The sequence below is a fragment of the Dermacentor andersoni genome, chromosome 7 (assembly GCF_023375885.2).
Source record: "Dermacentor andersoni chromosome 7, qqDerAnde1_hic_scaffold, whole genome shotgun sequence".
Classification (NCBI taxonomy): Eukaryota; Metazoa; Arthropoda; class Arachnida; order Ixodida; family Ixodidae; genus Dermacentor; species Dermacentor andersoni.
In genome coordinates, this window is record NC_092820.1 from 65941849 (window position 1) to 65960519 (window position 18671).

General features: G+C 41.4%; 1 long non-coding RNA gene across 1 annotated transcript; it reads right to left on the reverse strand.

Moving 5' to 3' along the window:
• Window positions 1–1492: 1492 nt before the first annotated feature.
• Window positions 1493–12806, reverse strand: LOC126534370 (uncharacterized). Its single transcript, XR_011895690.1, has 4 exons — window positions 12382–12806; window positions 11540–11630; window positions 7215–7400; window positions 1493–5401 (listed from the first exon to the last, which is right to left on the reverse strand). It is a non-coding gene; the product is annotated as an uncharacterized lncRNA (long non-coding RNA).
• Window positions 12807–18671: the final 5865 nt, after the last annotated feature.

Genomic DNA, 18671 nt, shown 5'->3' on the forward strand with positions numbered 1-18671 from the left:
TTACTGTAATCAGTCCATCGGTAATCTAATGAAATGATGTCCGTGAGTCTTATGTGTTTAAATCGAGAAATGGGAGTTGGTTCTTACAGCATTTCCTTGAGGTACGTATCGGTATCAATTGCATTCCTCACCCAAATGTTGGCATGTTGTAATTTAAGGAGCGATCACTTTTAGGTATTCCATCCTTTATAAATAATCACCTTTAGCAGTTAGCAAAACTGTAGTCCTGGAGCTACATTATTCAGAAAAGCACCCACCACTAGCAATGGAAATGTAAACGCATTCATTCAATAAAAAATCAATAATTACCTTTTCATTTACCTTACGTTACATATTGTATTTTACGAATTGATGCTGGACAGTTTGCAAGCCATTTCCACTTGGAATGAATTTCCAGAATGACCCCTGTTCGAAGATATACGTCATCAAACTGAAAGTAAAAAATGCCAATTTTTACATAACGCTTTATTCGACATATAAGCCGAAAAGTAACTTGACCGCCCATGTATTTCGAGCAACATTTTGCAAAATAATGTACCAAAACTGGTGCCATCCTCGAGGTTCACTTGAAGTGGATGCTTCATGCAAACTCACCGGCTAGAGTTCGTAATATGTGCCGCAAATTACACAGTGAGGCAGGTGATCACTATTTTTCGTTAATTAGTTGAACATGTGTTTTTATTTCGCGTGCCACTAATATCCGCCTCTATTAAGAACTAATAGCAGCCTCTCCTACACTGTAAAAAAAATTTTCCTTACTTTACAGAAAATTTGCTGGTAATTTGTGACCGAACACTCTTCCGTAAATTAAGAACGGTCATTTCCGTAGAACGGACAACTGTAAAAAAGAGACCGTAATACAAGATACGAGTGCTTCTGTATCTAGAAAACGGAAGACTCTGTATTCTGAATCTGTACTATAACCGTTAAAGTACGGTGCTCATCGTATTCAGAAAACGGAACACACTGTATGCTGAATTTGTACTATAACCGTTAAAATACAGGTGCTTGCCGTATTCAGAAAACGAAAGACTCCGTAGGCTAAATCTGTACTATATCCGTTAAAGTACAGGTGCTTCCCGTATTTCATCTTGTAGAGCATATCCATTGTTCGAAGAATGTGCCATCGGAGACAAAATTGCCCAGGACGTGCTAGAGTCGACCGAATTTTATGGTGCACTATTTGCTGGGATCAGCCGTGCTACCATCTGCGTTCGGAATGTGCATACGTGACCCACTGTTTTCAGCGGTCTTGAACAGAAATGAAATTTGGTCAACGCTTGCACTTCCAGGGTACTTTTGTCCACGATAGTACATCGCCTTTAATGCAAATGTCATGAAGGCAGCTCATAGACAAAGCAGCAGGTCACCATTGAGAAAATTGTCTTGCCAACACACTGACATGGCTGCAGAGATAAAACACTTTGCACTTTGTGATATGAATGCACTGCATAGCATATATACACAAAGGTGCAACATTTCAGTCCTCAAGTTCTTAGATCACAGAAGCAACTTTATTTTCTTCAATCACTCGTCTTGCACTTCTTCCTGGTGAAAGTTGTTCTTGACCCAAAATGCTTGCAAGGATAAACTTGCTGCTGTTAGGAGAAACAAATAGTATTCGTGAATATCCATCCTAAAGAAAGCGGCAAAAAAGTATAATCACAGAACACGACAAAGCAGTAACTTCTGTGTTAGAAAAACATGTAAGTAGACCAACATTGTTGGAACAAGGGATGTTGCTATAGCCAACATTTCGGCATAGGTGCTTGTCATTAGGGTAGCAAATGTTTTCCTTGGCTGTGTTGTTTTGGATTGTGTATAGCTCAGTGGCCCCTAGCCTCATTGGGGGAGAAGAAACTGGTGCATATAATAGGTCAAGAGAAGCCAAAGTGTTAAAATAAAGGAAGGAAGGGTGTGCTTAGCAGTGGTGATTGTGATGGAGCGGGTATGAGCACTACTGTCAGTTCTTGCAAAGAGTAGGGGTGACCAAAACAGAAAATGATGTACACATGTAAGCAGTCATTAATCCAGTAGACCTAATCTTCCGACAAGACAAAATAGGTATCAAGATAAACAGTTTGCACTTTTGGAAAAGGAAAACGAAGAATTAAGGAAAATAAATTTTGTATCAACATGCATCTGGTCAAGATCACTGTAAATGGTAAATGAAGGCACATTACGAATATATATTTTGTTAAAAGCCGATGAAGAAAAGATATATTAACGAAATACTAAAAATTGGGACATTAAAATTAAACTGGGTATGACCATAAAACAGTAAAGAACAGCCTGTGGAAAAAAATGGGATGGACAATATGATAACCAGGTGCAAGATTGCAAAACGTCGAGCGCTGTTTATATTCATGCTGCTGTTGATGGCTTCAAGTTTCTGTCTTCCTGTGGAACCTTTGTCTTACTTGAACAAGGAAATGGGTCATTTTTTAAACAAGTCAGTTCATGTGCAGTTCAAAGCTTCAGCATTATTATATTGAAAGAAAATATTACGGTCAGTTCTCCTGGGTGTGCTTTCATTCACCAGTTATTTCCACCGGTGTAAGCTCAAAATTTAATGGTCTAAATGGACCTTAGCTCCTCGCAAACCATTAGCTGGTCTTTTTTTCAACACAGATGCCTGCACATTATATGTGTTGGCAGGAGTGCTAGCGCACTACATTAAACTTGTTGCCACAACCAAAGTGAAACTTGGCAACAGTGATTGAAAAAAGAAAACCAGCATTCCACAATATTGATTCAAGTCGTCTGGAAAAGTTGCTTAAGTTAATGTACACCCCCCACCCCACCAGACACAATTATACACCACACTGACTCTCATGGTGTCAACCATGCTATTATAGCACTAGGGATCAAGTAGGAGAATTAGAAGAGGGCACAATGCTTTTTGTTAGAACATCAAATGTGCTTTACATAAATGCTACATTCCAACTAACAAAGGAGCAGCCGATAGTGACCAATGCATACGAAAGCTAATGACATTCTGTGCAGCAGAATGTTGACGATGAGGTGTTATGCGCACAAGTGCACTCATTCACACAAAATGACATCCTGCAGACAAACCTTGTGCCAACATTACAGTTTGAAAAACACCACAGTGGAAAGCAAAGAGTGCTAAATTTGTTGAAAATTACTAAAAATTATTCGATTATTCATTATCCTTACTGTTCGTTAAAGATTCACAGATTGTTCCCTACGGGTGCTGTAAACTGCTTCTATAGTGGTAGCAACAATGATCTGTGGCACAGACAAGAATAAATGCTCATGAAGTTTATGCAAGAGTATACCCTACAAATTACACCCCATTTCACATTCCAATGTGGTAGAACAGGGAGACGAAAAAAACTACTTTCTCGTGGAGGATGCATACCCCAGAACAGAAGAAACAAGTGTACCCTAACCATTGCTGCTGCCGATGCCTATGCACTAGCAGTTACATATAATATGGCAGTTACAATTGTTTTTCCACAAGCACTGCAAGCTGTTGCCAGTTTACCAGTACAGAGCTGTAATAAATTTAGGGCAAGTTAAAGCTCTCTAATGGATTCATCTCATATGACACAATTGGAATGCAATATTCTGCAAATAAGTGAAGAGCGATGTGCCATCCCATACAATGAAACACCTTTGAAGAATCTGAATCACCACCTGCACTCTTAGGCAGTTACACCCTTTGGAGTGCCCCTTCTGCCACACAACAATAATCATTATCTGCCTTGATGTGTTTCCTTTCTTTAAAACGCCACGCCCGCTACTTTCCTTTCGGGAATGCTATCATGCTGATAACGCGCATGCCATTAGTTACTGGAAAGTACAGGGCTCGCAGCGTTAAAGAAAGGAAACGCAACAAGGCAGATGACGATTATCGTTGTGTGGCAGAAGGGGCACTCCAAAGGGTGTAACTTTGCCTAAGAGTGTGGGCAGTGATGAGGTAAAAGAGTGTGTTCTGTGTAAAGTAGTGCACCTGTATAACCTAAAGCTGTGGAGAATGCATTTAGTATCAGCTGTGAAGGTTTCTAATTTTAATTGCATACAGTAAAAACCTCCATGCAGTTTTGCAAAATGCAAACCCCCTACCTTTTTGTTGTTCAAAGGCAATGACACGTAGGGCCATAACATGTACATTATGAGTTTTGTTCCCAAACAATCAAAGTGAATAGCACCACCTTAAGTGTTATGTGCCTTCTGTCTCACATTTTCTGTCAAAAATTGTCAGTGTCAAATGCTGCGATCGGCAGAAAAACGGATTTCTGGAGCAATATAAAGTATTGAGTACCGTGATCTCAGTTCTTTCACTGCTGTTTAAGCATTATCGGGTCTTAAAGTAAAAAAACGAGGAATAAATACACGCATATTTTACGTCACAACCCTCGTGAGGCACTTAGTAGTCTGGATTATAAAGGATTCCAGATTTACAACGCAGGACAGATTTTATTTCACTGAAAGAATGGCATCATGCCAATGATTCTGCATTTGGTGCTATATTTATTTGTCTTTAGTTCCGTTGGAATGTGTGTGTACTGTCAGCGATGTTGCTTGACATGTTTTAGATTGACTATTTTCTAAATTTAGGCAAATTCGTACTCGCAAATAACCTTGTATGACACCAAGAACTTGCTTAGGAGGAGTATTTCTAACATTTGCAAGATATTAGGCTCTTGAATGCATATCTAAGCCTGGGGTGCACGCCGCCCCCTAATCTCATCAGCAAGTTTCTGGAACTCATCTACAAGGTATGTTATGATGAATGTAAAGCTGCTTGAACGGGAGAAATAGGGAATTTAAGCAGGTGAATTATGCAGCATAAGAATGATGTCAGCAAGAAGCAAGCATCAAGAAGCACTGTCACTCAATGCGCAGACTATCAAACGCAAGAATTATTTGGCATGATTTAAAATTCTGGCATTGGAACGAAATGTCTTTTAATCTATATATAAACTGATTATTCACTCTACTACCACTACCTTTACCAGAAACATTCATAATCCTTATCCTATTTATGCCACATCATCCTAGCTAATATTCAAGCCTTCATAAGCTGCTTTTTTTACTGCTAATTCTCTGTGGGAAAGAGGTGTCCATATGAAGACCATATCATATACTTATTACCCGTTTTTTGATAAATGATAAGGGAAAAACTTCACACCACAAATGCGTTGAGCTTGAGCAAGTTCTACGTTTGAAGCTGTTGATTCTTTTTTTCCCTTTGCCATCATTGACCCATCTGGTTAGCTAAGTAGACAGAAAAGCTGCAGGAGAAAGGTAGGGGTGCCAAATTAGACTTGTGCCCCAGGGGACCTTTTCACGGTCACTGGAGGAACTGCCTGTGGCCTCGGCATCTTCCTTGATGGCCATGGCCATGTCTAAGAAACCTTGTCTCCACAGGCTGCATAAAGAAGGATAATTTTCTGAGCCAAGTCTTTTTCTTAAAAGAACCCATTTAAAGTGTATTCGTGGCTTTGCACCACAAAACTGACACATGACAGGCCACTCAAGACACTTTATGTGTATTCGCAGGCTTATTCCTTGGAAAAACACTTTTATGTAGCACACAATGAGTAACAGTAACAAAAAAGTGTATAAGGAGGCTTTCATATTGCTCTACAACTTTTCATTGACACATTTCATTTAATTATTTGAGATATTTATTAACTAATTAAGAATTATGTAATTAGGCAGAATGCAAAATATAATCAGAGTATCTCCAAGCGACGGCAAACAACATTACCTTCATTTTGTCTGGTTACATCGCATTTACATATTTCTAAATCTTGGTGCACGATAGTTAAGACACCCTGTAGATCAAAAAACAATATTACAATTTTCATAATCATCTCTTGCGTGTTATTGGTGGCTATGGCTGCTTCAAGTTATTCTTTCAGTACGGTACAAGCAGTTTTGAAGTGAAATTCTTTTGCATCGAGGGCGGTAATCTAGAAAATCAAGCAAAAGGTCAAGTTGTGTTCACTATTCAGATGTTTAACTAAGAAGCTGCAGGAAAAGGAAACAGAACACAACACCTAATAAACAATGCAAAATTTGAAAATTTAAACTGAACAAGAAACCAGTTTTTGAAAACACAGAAAAAAGCCAGCAGCTTACGTCGAATACACCCTTGCTATGTACTCCAAGTGAAGTTGTTACCGCAATGCTTGGGCACCATACGAAGGTAACAATCAACAACTTTGAGCAGAATATTAACACCACTAAATGAACTGGCCTTTGAAGATTCTTGATCTGAAATCCTCAACGACTTGTTCTGGCGTTTAATCTGTCGAGCTCAATCTGTATTCTCAAAAGCTGGCTCGCGGCCATAATTTCTCTAAACGCAACATCAGCTTAAATCTCAAGATAGGGTTGACCTGTAAATAAAGTGGATAATGCATGGCAAACATCATGAACGCTCTTACATGTTAACCAGAGGGTTCACTCATGCAGCCATGAAATTGTGATGCAGACACGATATACCGAAGCTGGTTTTGTGAAGTGTTTCATGCTTCCAAGGCTTCTTTTCCAGTTGTGAAAGCTGTCTCCACTAGCTAAATAAGCGATGAGAATAAAAAAAGAACTTCAACATGCTCACAATACGTTGGCCATTTGCAAGTAAACAGCAGCCTTTTTGGGCGCACAGGTTGCCTGGTGCAAATCTACTATGCCACAATACTTGCGTTACCCAGTACCAGCCACTTTAAAATGCAATGTGTTCAGAGCCCTTTCCTTCTGTTTTTTTGCTTTGCAAACAGTTTACCATGTGTTCAGTAGGTGTCGAGAAAGGGGACAGAAAACACTGTGCACCAGTGATTTCTAATGTTTTGCTGGATGCAGCACACCGCACCGGATGCAGGTGAAGCCAGTGGAAATGCGGTGTCATGCAGGCGCTTGTCCTGGAAGCAGGGCATATGGTGGACTAACTAGTGCGTGCGATCAGATAATATTGCTGCCGAAAAACTTTTCTTTGTGGTTTTTCACATTTTAGGTCTCTACATGTCTGGTAAGCGCTTTTATGACAATCTGAACCCGTATACGATAGTGCTCTCTTACATTAAGTTTTTTTCTCATTTACCAGTGTTTCATTGCACGCCACTTATGTTAGCTACACTGTAGACACTGCAATGGAAAAATTCTGGACACCTCGAAACACTGCTCGGGTAGTTTATGGCACATCAGGCAGGCATGTTAGGGGAAGAAATGCCACACACCCGTGCAAACGAAGTGCTGCCGCAAAGTTGTGAAGCACCAACTTCCGGGACAAGGTTGGCTTCAGTCGAGGGTGCTCGATGTGCTGTCCATGCCCTGTAGTAGAGATCAGTGGTGTGGACCCTTTTATACTGGCTGTCTTTTCTGGTCGGAACCTTGGCAACAGCTTCCACCATACTTTTTTGAACCTGCAACATGTGCAGAGAAAGTCACATCACTGTGCGTTGATTGTGTGGCTTTATTGTTCTACACATTCTATCAAATCATTAAAAAATACAGTTCGCACATTTTTACTACTGTATGTAGACAGTCTAGTTGCTAGACACGCGAAACATTACCATCCCTCTGACAGAATGCAACAATAGACGCGTACACTGTAAAGCTACACTAAAATTTAAATTGATATGACACCGTATGAGCATACAGTATGCTTACTGTATGCTCTAGCCCTGTGTCAAGTAAAAGTTAATCGTCAATCATTTATGGTGTATTTCTACTTATTCTGGGTCATCAAACTGTACAATCAATGTTCCAAGTTTACACATTGTTGGCTTTTGATTGCCTATGTGATCCGCTTCCTACTTACACATGCAGTAATCCCACTGTAATAAGGAAAAAAGAGTTAGAAAAAGAAATGCCATGATAATCTTCCACATTTGCTGAGGGCAGGAACAATGGCCAATAGCATGCGGTTGAAGCTACATAAATACTCAGTTTTCACACAGCTTAATTGTTCAGCAAGTAATAAAGAGGTACGCTGTGCGCCTCTGCATAACCAATAAAATTTGACTACTTGACACTGTACTAAGGCTGCTGCTTGATAGTGTTCGGCAGTTCGGCTTTGGTTTTTTGATATACAGAACTGTTTAGGTACCAGTAGTTTACTTTGTGATAAAATGGAACTTGGAGCACTGGTCATTTGCACATAAATAATGCGACAGCAAATATAACACAAGGATAGGAATATGGGTCTCTTAGAAAAAGTACATACACATTATGAATATAATGTGATGTGATGCCACAATGAAACAGAAAGCAACGCATAGAAGTGGACGGCACTTCCATGCCACCAAGGTTATTGGACAGACAGTACTTCAGAAGTGCCCGCAACACAGTCAAAGAAGGCAAAGCAGCATTTCTTTGCGTTCAACACAATGCGTTGGCGGGCTAGTTGGTGCGAATCCATAAATACTTTGTTTAGCGCAAAACAATGGACACAAGAAAGACGACCAGCACAAGGCGCTACTCTCAACTGACATCACTTTATTGCGTCACTCCTTTATAGATAGTAGAATCTAGAACATGTGCAGTGAGCACCATGTGCAGGGACCACCAACAACCGATCACAAGAGCGCACTCATGCGACGGGATCCAAAAAAACATATTGAGCACCGCACAAGGTTAAAGAAGGCACACTAATGCACTGTGACCCCAATGACTGTATGAAGAAAGCTTCCGATAACTCTCGGGCGGTGGTATCACAGCGCTTTTTCAAAATCATAGTATCACGAAACATGGCTTTGCACTTCCATATTTTACAATGTTGAGCCAAATGGGAACCTGTGCCTGTTGGTATGGATCGCTTATGTTCGCAATGTTTCGTGATACTACGATTTCGAAAAAGAGCCGTGATACCACCGCCAGAGAGTTATTGGAAGCTTTCTTCATACAGTCATTGGGGTCACAGTGCATTAGTATGCTTTCTTTAACCTTGTACAGTGCTCAATATGGTTTTTTTGGATTCTGTCGTATGAGTGTGCTCTTGTGATCAGATGTTGGTGGTTCCTGCACATGGTGTTCACAGCGCATGTTCTTCGAGATTCTGCTGTCTACAAAGGAGGGACGCAATAAAGTGATGTCAGTTGAGAGTAGCGCCTTGTTCTGTCGTCTTTCTTGTGTCCATTGTTTTGCGCTAAAAACGCAATTATGTATTCCTTGTGTGTGTTTGAAGACAGCTCCACACGCAGTAGCGATTCCAGTATTGCTGCCCAGTGGTTTAGCTCGCCGCAGCTTGAAGTGCCACAAAATATAAGGAAAGAAACCTGCATTATAGTTTTGTTGCAAACAAGAATATAACGTGAAGTGCATTCTGAGGCCAGAAACTATAGAACAAAATTTCATGATGCACCACTGTGCAGGGTTTTATAGCAAAGTCAAATACATTTAGTGTAAATATCACACTATGATGGTACACAATGGTGGTAATCTGTAATAATATAAAAGGTGCCTTAATGTTACAACAAAAGTTGACATTACTTAATAATAGCCCTATAAAATTTAGCATGCAGGGGCACCACTTGGTTAAACAATAGTGATGTAATGTCTATGTACACAAGTATTGCCCATGCATTTCTGCCATTGTCCAAATGGCATAAATGAATGGGTAATACTTGTATACATAGATATTACATCTCTATTGTTTAACGAAGTGGGTAAACTATGTCTGCCTCATACAAGATTAGAATTAAACCATAAATTACATATAGTCACCCTAACAGTAACACCTCATTTGAACTTCACAGTAAGTAGACGTAACCTATTCAAAGTTTATATCTTGAATGTAACGAACCCTCATTACAGCAGCGCAGAGCATTCCTCACATTTCCTTACGTACTCAGAATTCAAGTCATCACCGCAACACATATGCTACAACATCGTCACACAGTGCAACTCACGCTTACACTACAGAAATAAACCAAACATGTTTTAGCCACTTGTACTGCAGTATGAGCAATAGTGTCGGGATTATGAAATTCCCCACGAAGTCCTCCAGGTTGCCAAGAAACCAGAACGGTTGGCCCCGTGGTACGATTTCACACAGTTGTGCGACTGGACATTAACACATTTAAGGAAAAGAGACACTCTTCACGACCACATTATACAAGAATTCCGTGCTCTTCAGGACCAATATCAAAATCACATGCAATTCTACACTGATGGGTCCAAAACAAAACAACACGTGGGTGTAGGGGCCGTAACAGAAAATTGGGAAAGAAGTATTCGTCTACCAAAACATGCCTCTGTTTTCACTGCTGAAGTTTACGCTGTATGGGTTGTAGTGAAAAAGATTGTCACTGGCAAGCACAAAAACACAGTCATTTACACTGATTCCTTAAGTACACTGAAGGCTCTAAACCTAAAATCTGAGTGTGAACCCCTGTTAGGGGACATACTAAACATGGTCGCACTTAACAAATATGGGAGATCAATCCACTTCTGCTGGGTACCAAATCATGTTGGCATACCGGGTAACGAAGCAGCCGATAGATATGCATCGATGGCAGCGAACAAAGAGATAACAAACACACTTCCATACAAAGATAGCATCCGCACGATTAGAAAAGCCTTAACGGCGAAATGGCAACGCGAATGGGACCATTGTGCTGACAACAAACTACATCTCACGAAACCCATAGTTGGCGAGTGGAAGTCATGCTACCATCAGGAGCGGTTCATCAATGTAGTTTTGTGCCGACTACGCATTGGGCACACACACCTCACACACAATTACTTACTTACGAAAGAAGACACACCAACATGCGAGAAATGTCAACCGCCACAAACAGTTATGCACATATTACTCACATGTACGCACACCGAAACACACAGACGAACACTTTTGCACAAATTATATCAACTACACATACCTTTACACCCTGCTCTAATTTTAGGTGATGATCTGCTAGTCCCATTATGTGACGTTCGTACATTTCTAGACGACACTGGATTTTTACATAAAATATAGATTAATAACAAAGCCTTTTCCTTCATTAACTGTATTTTAAAACACCTCATGTTTGGCGCAGCATAGCCTTAGCCGCTTTTGCGCCATTAAACCCCGTTTAACTAAGTAAGTAAGTAGACGCCTGTTGATGCCAGCCTCCCCCAATGCTAAACTGTGCTGCATGCTTTACAGAGAAATTATAGTGGTATCACTAAACTCTGAAGCTATTCAGGACTGCAGCATTGTAGAAGACATCTACAAATGTCCCATTTCATGTGTAACAGCCTGAATTGCTTGCACATCTTACCAAGTGCAAATTAAAATTACTTCTCCTTGTTTAGCATTTTTGCCTGCTAGACCACAATCCAATGTCATCAATATATTAACATATTACCTCAAAGAACCTAATTTGGCTTATAGATTAACACCTTCGCATACTGTCACAGCTACACTCTGTCATATGCGTTGCAATCATAAAGGAGTGCTCGTCCACCAGCACTCCAATGTCACTAACAGTGATCACCTACACAGCTTGATTCAGGTGGCAGGTGGCAGTCATGATTCAGGTGGCAAATAGCTAAGAGAAAAAAAAAATCCACTCACTTTGAGAGCTACAATACTGCGATAACTTGAGAGAGATGGACCCATTGCAGGCAGCAGACCTCTTCTCAGCTCCAGCACAACAGCAACTTGCCTTTCAGTAAAAGAAAAGGATTGATTAGTAATGATAAGTTACCTTGTTTTTGCTGAGTATCAATACAATCTGACTTTCATGCATATCCACTATTCGCTTTAGTAATACAACTGAATTATTCGTAAAATAAAAGAGTCAATGATGATACCATTCGCTTCTCTTGTATGTCCAATTTTTTTCGCACTGATACCCCGTTTACTGCTCGCTTACTGACACGAATGCCTTGACTGCCCAGACATCATTCGAAGCAACACGTCTTGCTGCACTGCAAAAAGTTGCACTGAGGAAACACAGCAGAGCAGCCAGAGGAAAGAACTTCTTTTTTCTGGTCACAATTAAAACGTGCACCCAAGCAAGAAAGTAACGATCACAGGTAGTGAGCGACTGCTATTGCCTCGAACGTTTATTTCCGCATTTTAACAGAAGTTCTTGTATCGGATACAGTATGCTCTCAAGACAATACAAGCGTCAATACAAGTGCGCAACTGAACGCAGTTTTATTCTACGCTTTTAACGCGAGTGAGCAAAAGGTTAGAAGTACCTCACGGAAATTGCGATCGAGTCGATCGCGCTACGACTGGAATTGATCTGAAAATATAGGGTGATCCCTTTCCCCATTCATGCGTCAGTTTTGCCCTAAGACGTTGCATAGTGGTCTTTTGAAACAATATTTCTGTTCGCGACACCGGCTTACCACACATCACTTTAACACCTACGTTATGCAAACCAAATAAGATTAAAATGGGCTTACCTCATGAGCAAGTTACGAGTGCGCGTAGACTGTTGAACACCCGTTGAGAGCAAGCAGGATATATCCGTGTCCAAGCGCATACGTGCACCCAAACACAGGACAACTTCTTCGATGCCGCAGCGTGCAGAGTTTTGTACACGAAGTGAAAGACATCCAGCGCAAATATCTCCGCGCGATGACGGCAAATGACGAGCGCACAAGCGTACAAAACACAGCGACAAATTCGGAACTTTGCCAATTCGAACGTGTCGAGACCCAAGCAGCGTAACCATCCATCGTTTCTGTTCTTTGCTCCCGATGCGTCAATCTCTCTTCCTTGGAGTCTTGCTTCACTCTTGAGTACAAATCAAGAGATATTTACGGCAAATTAACAACTTTTACAACACGACACGAAAAATTCCGGCTGACTACACATGTGCAACTCTGTCTGCCACTCCTAACGGACGCGCAGCGCGCGCTTCCCCCTGGTGCCGCACTCTGTGAGCGCGGAGGACAGATTCGGTTTCGTTTTCGCATTTGTGCTCTAGTTACTGTATCGTATCAGTTCAACGAGCACAAGCTATCTTGGCACGCTGGAACGACACGTGCCTTTCCTTGCCCTCCATTTGCACTACCCCCTTTCCCTCGCTCTGGTATAAAATGCCCAGCGCAATAAACATAACAGTTCACTGTTGTCTTGAAACGCCTGCTGTTGGTTTCTTCGACCGGAACCCGGTCGATACAGTTACTGGAACTGCAATATAATTGCTTGACAATTAATTGAATTCTAAAAGAGGAGAACACTTTCTCTCCCACAAGTTAGTGCGTTTTATACAAAGGGAGAGAGAATGCAAGAAGCAGAAAGGCAGGGAGGTCAACCAAAGCGTTCGCTACTGGGGATAGCTAACCTCTGTGCTGCAATAAAGTGCAAAGCAATGCACTGCGATGCGTCCATAATCTCTAGTATAGCGATAATTTGGGCTGGTTGGTGCATGTAATGAACGGGTAAATAGTGAGTTGTGTCATAACATTACCCATATATAAAGCACATGGAACTAATGGTGTTGCATTCTAGGTCAAAAAGAAATAAAGCTTGAATCGTTACATCTCGGCACTGGGCATTCTTTCTTTCCGTATTATTTTTTTCTTCTTTTTGACAGTACACACAGTACTAGCACGGTAATAGGTCCTTCATCTTCAGTCACCTTCCAGTAGTTTACACACATGTCGGTGCATGTTCGCGTTCTTTATTCTACCGTACAAGAACGAGCGCGCTTACCGGTCTTGGTTCAAGATGAAGCGCCAAGTGTTTGCGATTACATCTTATCGCAAGAATTAACACATGAACAGTGAAAATTATGCGTAATCGATTTGTCTCAATGAATGGGCAGTTATTGTCAGAGACGAGATATTTTGTAAATATTATGGGAATGAGTTAAACCAACTACATTGCAGTTCAGCAATGCCCTTTGACACTTGGGTTAATTGCTTGCCGCATTCGAAAATTTCATCCGACCGTTGTACTTGGATCTATAGGCCGCCAGCCCCCTTCGAGACCATTTGTTGCAAAATGTAAATGCCGTTACAGTCATTATACCACTCCCTGCGTTTCGGTGCTGATTTAGAGTGCACACAATTTTTGGCGTATACAGAGCACCAATGTCATTCCCAGTGCACCAGCACCTGAATGCTGCAAGCTTGTTTACGTATGCACGTATGTCCACAGCTCTTCGTTCACTTAAACTACAACTATTAACTACAAAGCGCTTAATTTGAGAACATTGCGAGAACACGCATATATTTGCGCATATGATCAGCGAGGCCCATATGCGCGGCAAACTGCGACCGCAATAGAAGATGCGTATATATTATACGATCTGTTATTGCAGCTTTTGGTAGAAGGCTAGCTCTCACATTTTGTACGCATCTTCATAATGCGTACAGTTTGCGTGTTCAATAAAATATTGTTGGCTGAAACTTTACGAGTACGAGCGCTCATTCAGACAGCTTAAGTTTTCTCACAATAATACGGATGTTCGCATAACAAAAATACGGAATTCTGTCTGTTTCGTCCAAAACAGTGTATAGCCGTACATATGATTACAGTGAAAATGTCCGTAAAGCTGAAAACGGAGAGCACTTTCCGTATATTAACGGCAGATTTTGCCGTATTTTTGAAATATGACATAGTTTCCGTATTTTTACCCTGCAGTTCTCCGTATAATGACGGAAATCCTCCGTATAATTACGGAAATTTTTTTACAGTGTAATGCTCCCTAACGCCAAAGCGTTAGGGAGCCTGTGTCGCCGAAAATCCGGCGTCGGCGTCCCCGTGAGCGGAAATTCCTGTATATGCTTGGGTACATGTATATGCCACGGCTTGCTAAATTAGAAGCGCTATATGCATGTTATATTGCCACACCATTCTATCGCAAGAGTTGCTGATACCTTTTGTTACATTTTCTACGAAGTTATTCCGCGGAATTTTGAGTGACAGCCCAATAACAGAGGTCAAAAAACAAAACAGCGGGAGAGCATGGCTTTTGTGTGAAATCTTCTGACTGAAATATTAAAACTGAGAAACAATAAAAGAAACCTGAAACCAATGTATCTTTTTGGCGTGACTGTGCACTACCTCTGGCGTTGGCCCGCGCAAGAATGCGTGTCTCCACCGAAAACTTGCCTTCGTGCATAGCGTTCGCCTTTAGCCTTTCTCGGTAAACATTACGGTTGCATAAGCTGCAGTTGCCCAGAAGTGTGAGAAGCAGTTAAGATTATTGAAATGTTATCGCGTTCCACTATGAAAGGTGAAATTTAGGCGTCCTTGCAAATTTTTTTTATTGCAAAAGACCACTTTTAAATATTCTGGTGAGGTTTATCGTGATAGCCCTGTTAACAGCTGAGCCGGTTAAGATCTTAGTTCCGCAGTGGAGCGTTACCAGAAAACTCTGTCCAGCTGTGTGGCGCCTCCCATTGACTTGCAACCACCTGCGAAAGTGCCGACCACGGCGTACGAATATACTGAGGTGTTGACACTGCGCCCGCGCCGGCGCGTCCGTAGTATGTTCGGCCGCGGCAGGGCGCACCCCGTAGTTCTACTGCGAGACAACAGATGGCGCCGGGACCAGCGGGCCCAGATCAGTGGGCTGGCGCCTTGAGATCCCACTGCCTACGCTCGATTTATAGTTTAGTAGCGTGAGTACAACTGAAAGCGCTAAGAAAATGCTTTAAATGTAATAAAATCATGCGTGTGTCAGGCTTAATGCTTCACTAATACGAAAGTATCTGGTGTACAGCAGTTAACGATGTCCTACGGATCCCGGAGCACTTAAAGCCCATTTCAAAAGACGCGGTGTCGCTTGTTGGCTGTGTCAGGCCTTGGGAACGGGCGAGGAAGAATAGCGATTTTGCATCTAAGTTCTGTAATGGAGCAGCGTGGCAGCAGCTGAAGTGCACGGGGTTTGGTTGTTTGGTCTCCTCGAAAACACTTTGGGCATATCCGGCGCCTAAGGCACCGGCTGCACACAGCGTCACCGCTCGCTACTGTTGAATTGGCTCCTAACGCATGCGGGTATTTGCCTTATGGCCCCGTCCCGTTGTTCTCCCGAACGGCCGCCCTTCAAGTTCCGACGGTCCGTTGGTGTCGCTCGGCGTCCCTCTGCGGGAAGATGTTTTGGAAAGTGTTTTCACTCTAGTGAGCGCTGTCTGGTCGTGCTGCCGTGCCCTACAGAGCTTCTCGATTCTCTGTATGACATAGTGTACCTTGCTAAGTTGTTATTGCTTGCTGGAGACGTCGATACTAATCCCGGGCCTGACCTTTCGGACCTTGCCGAACAGTTAGCTCAAATCGCCGCAGATATAAAGACAATAAAGGAAGAACAACAGACATCGATAGATAAAAAACTAGAACGTCTATCGTACCTTGAAGATATAGTTTCAGCTTCCACTAAACAAGTCGCTAGCCTACAAAAATTGTATCGTCCTTGGAATTTAGGATAGAGGATCTAGAGAATAGATCCAGAAGGTCGAACCTTATTGTATATGGTATGCAGGAAGATACAGAAGAAAATACCGAATCTCTGGAGCGCGCAGTGAATGAAAAGGTCATTAGGAATACTTTGAAGTTAGAAGCAGTGGCTATAGAACGCATCCATAGACTAGGCAAACCAATGGCAAACAAAACAAGACCAATAATCTTTAAGCTCCTAGATTTCCGAGACAAAACAAAAATTTTGCGTAATTGTCAAAAACTCAAGGATACTGACTACACCATCAGCGAAGACTTTTAACCGCAAGTTAGAGATATTAGGAAGGAGCTATGGCAATATGGAAAAACAAGGAAGGAATCCGGTGATATGATAAAGTGGCCCTGGTCTACGACAAACTAAAGATTAATAGTTTTCTTTATTCTTGGGACGAGGAAAATAATGAGGTGACCCCCATTATGCCACTTCAAGCGATACAAAAAACCAGGACATCGGTACGCGAACCTTGCGTGCCTGCCGTCACCAACATCCAAAATAACGTTCGGTAATATTAGCGCTCGAAGTACCAGTAGTAAGGTCGGACCCCTCGAATCAATTTTAATAGCTTTGGAACCGGAATTTATTGGCATAACAGAGACTTGACTAACCAAAGGGGTCAAAGACTTCGAAATTACTCCCCCAAACTACGTTAATATTCGCAAAGATTGGCCAACACGAGGCGGTGGCGTTGCTCTTTTGATAAAAAGGGAAATTCCCTACGTTATGTTGCATGACGTTGAGGGTGTTGAAGCTGTATTTTGCAAACTTTGCTTTGCCAACACCACCTTCATTGTTGGATGCATTTACCCTAGTCCTTCTACTAATCTGAATGTACTGCAATCATTGCACGTGTATATGCAGCAGCATATGAAGGGGACCAAGCTCATATTACTAGGCGACTTTATACTCCCTGATATCAACTAGCACACACTGCATCACCGTTCACCTTGCGCATATATTCTTTTCGACATTAAGCTCTCTTTTAACCTAACCCAGATAATAATCGAACCCACCCGTGTACAAGGATCTAGTTCTAACATTTTAGACCTAGTATTTTTAAGCAATCATTTCCGCACCCGTAACGTTAAATTCGAAGTGTCAACCGGCTTGTCAGATCACAATCTAGTATTGTGTGAGATGCCGTATCAAGAATCGCTACCCTCTTCGCAACCAACAAAAACGTATAAAGACAAAAGCAGAGCTGATGATACAATCATCATCGATACACTGTCATTTGAACTATCGTCATTCAAGCAACTCACGCATGATGGAAACACAGACATAGAAATCTTATGGCACAAATTTAAGTCCGTTGTGTCATATTGCATCAGTAAATACGTCCCCTTGAATACTAAGAAAACTCATAAACATAACCCCTGGATAACTCGGACCGTTATTCATGCAAACAGGACAGTTCGCCGAATCAGAAGAATAAAAAGAATCCCATCCCTCACAACGAACTGCTCAACAATTAACCTACGCCGTGGACGATTTGAAAACAAAAATTAAGAAGGCCAAATCACGCTATTTTGCTCCCGAATGCTCCCGAAAATGAATGCTCCCGAAAAATTCTGGCGTTATTTAAACTGTAAAAAACGAGATGAAAGACCGACATCCACTGCGGATAACAATAACGTTGCGACTTCTTTGAATAATTATTTCTGCACTTTTTTTACGTCTGATAACGGAAAACTACCGGGAATAACCTCCGGCACTGGTGTGAAGATGAAACTAATAATTATAACAGAAACAGGGGTCCTAAATTATTTGCTAAATCTCGACACAAAGAAAGGACGAGGGCCAGATAACATCCCTAACATATAACTTCATCGATATGCCGAGTGGATGGCAAAATTCCTAAGCCTCCTTTTTAACAAATCATTATCCACCTGCACCCTTCCTACGGTATAGAAAACTGCCAAAATAAGACCAATACACAAATCAAGAAATAAATCTGATCCTTCTTACTACAGACCCATATCATTAACCAGCACAGTATGCAAGTTATTAGAACATATTATTTTAAAACACGTAAATGTTTATCTAGAAATCTTATCTAGAACCCCTTGTCAGCACGGCTTTCGTACAGGCCTTTCTACAATTACGCAATTTATTGAATTAACACATGACATATCCAAGAGCATTGATAACCAGAAACAAATAGACCTCATTTTTTTTTTACTTTTTGAAGTGACCGCATGTCACACGCTAAACTTCTTGCAAAACTAGACCTAACTTTGGGAAGCGGCCCTATCCTTGACTGTATTAAAAACTATATTAGTAATC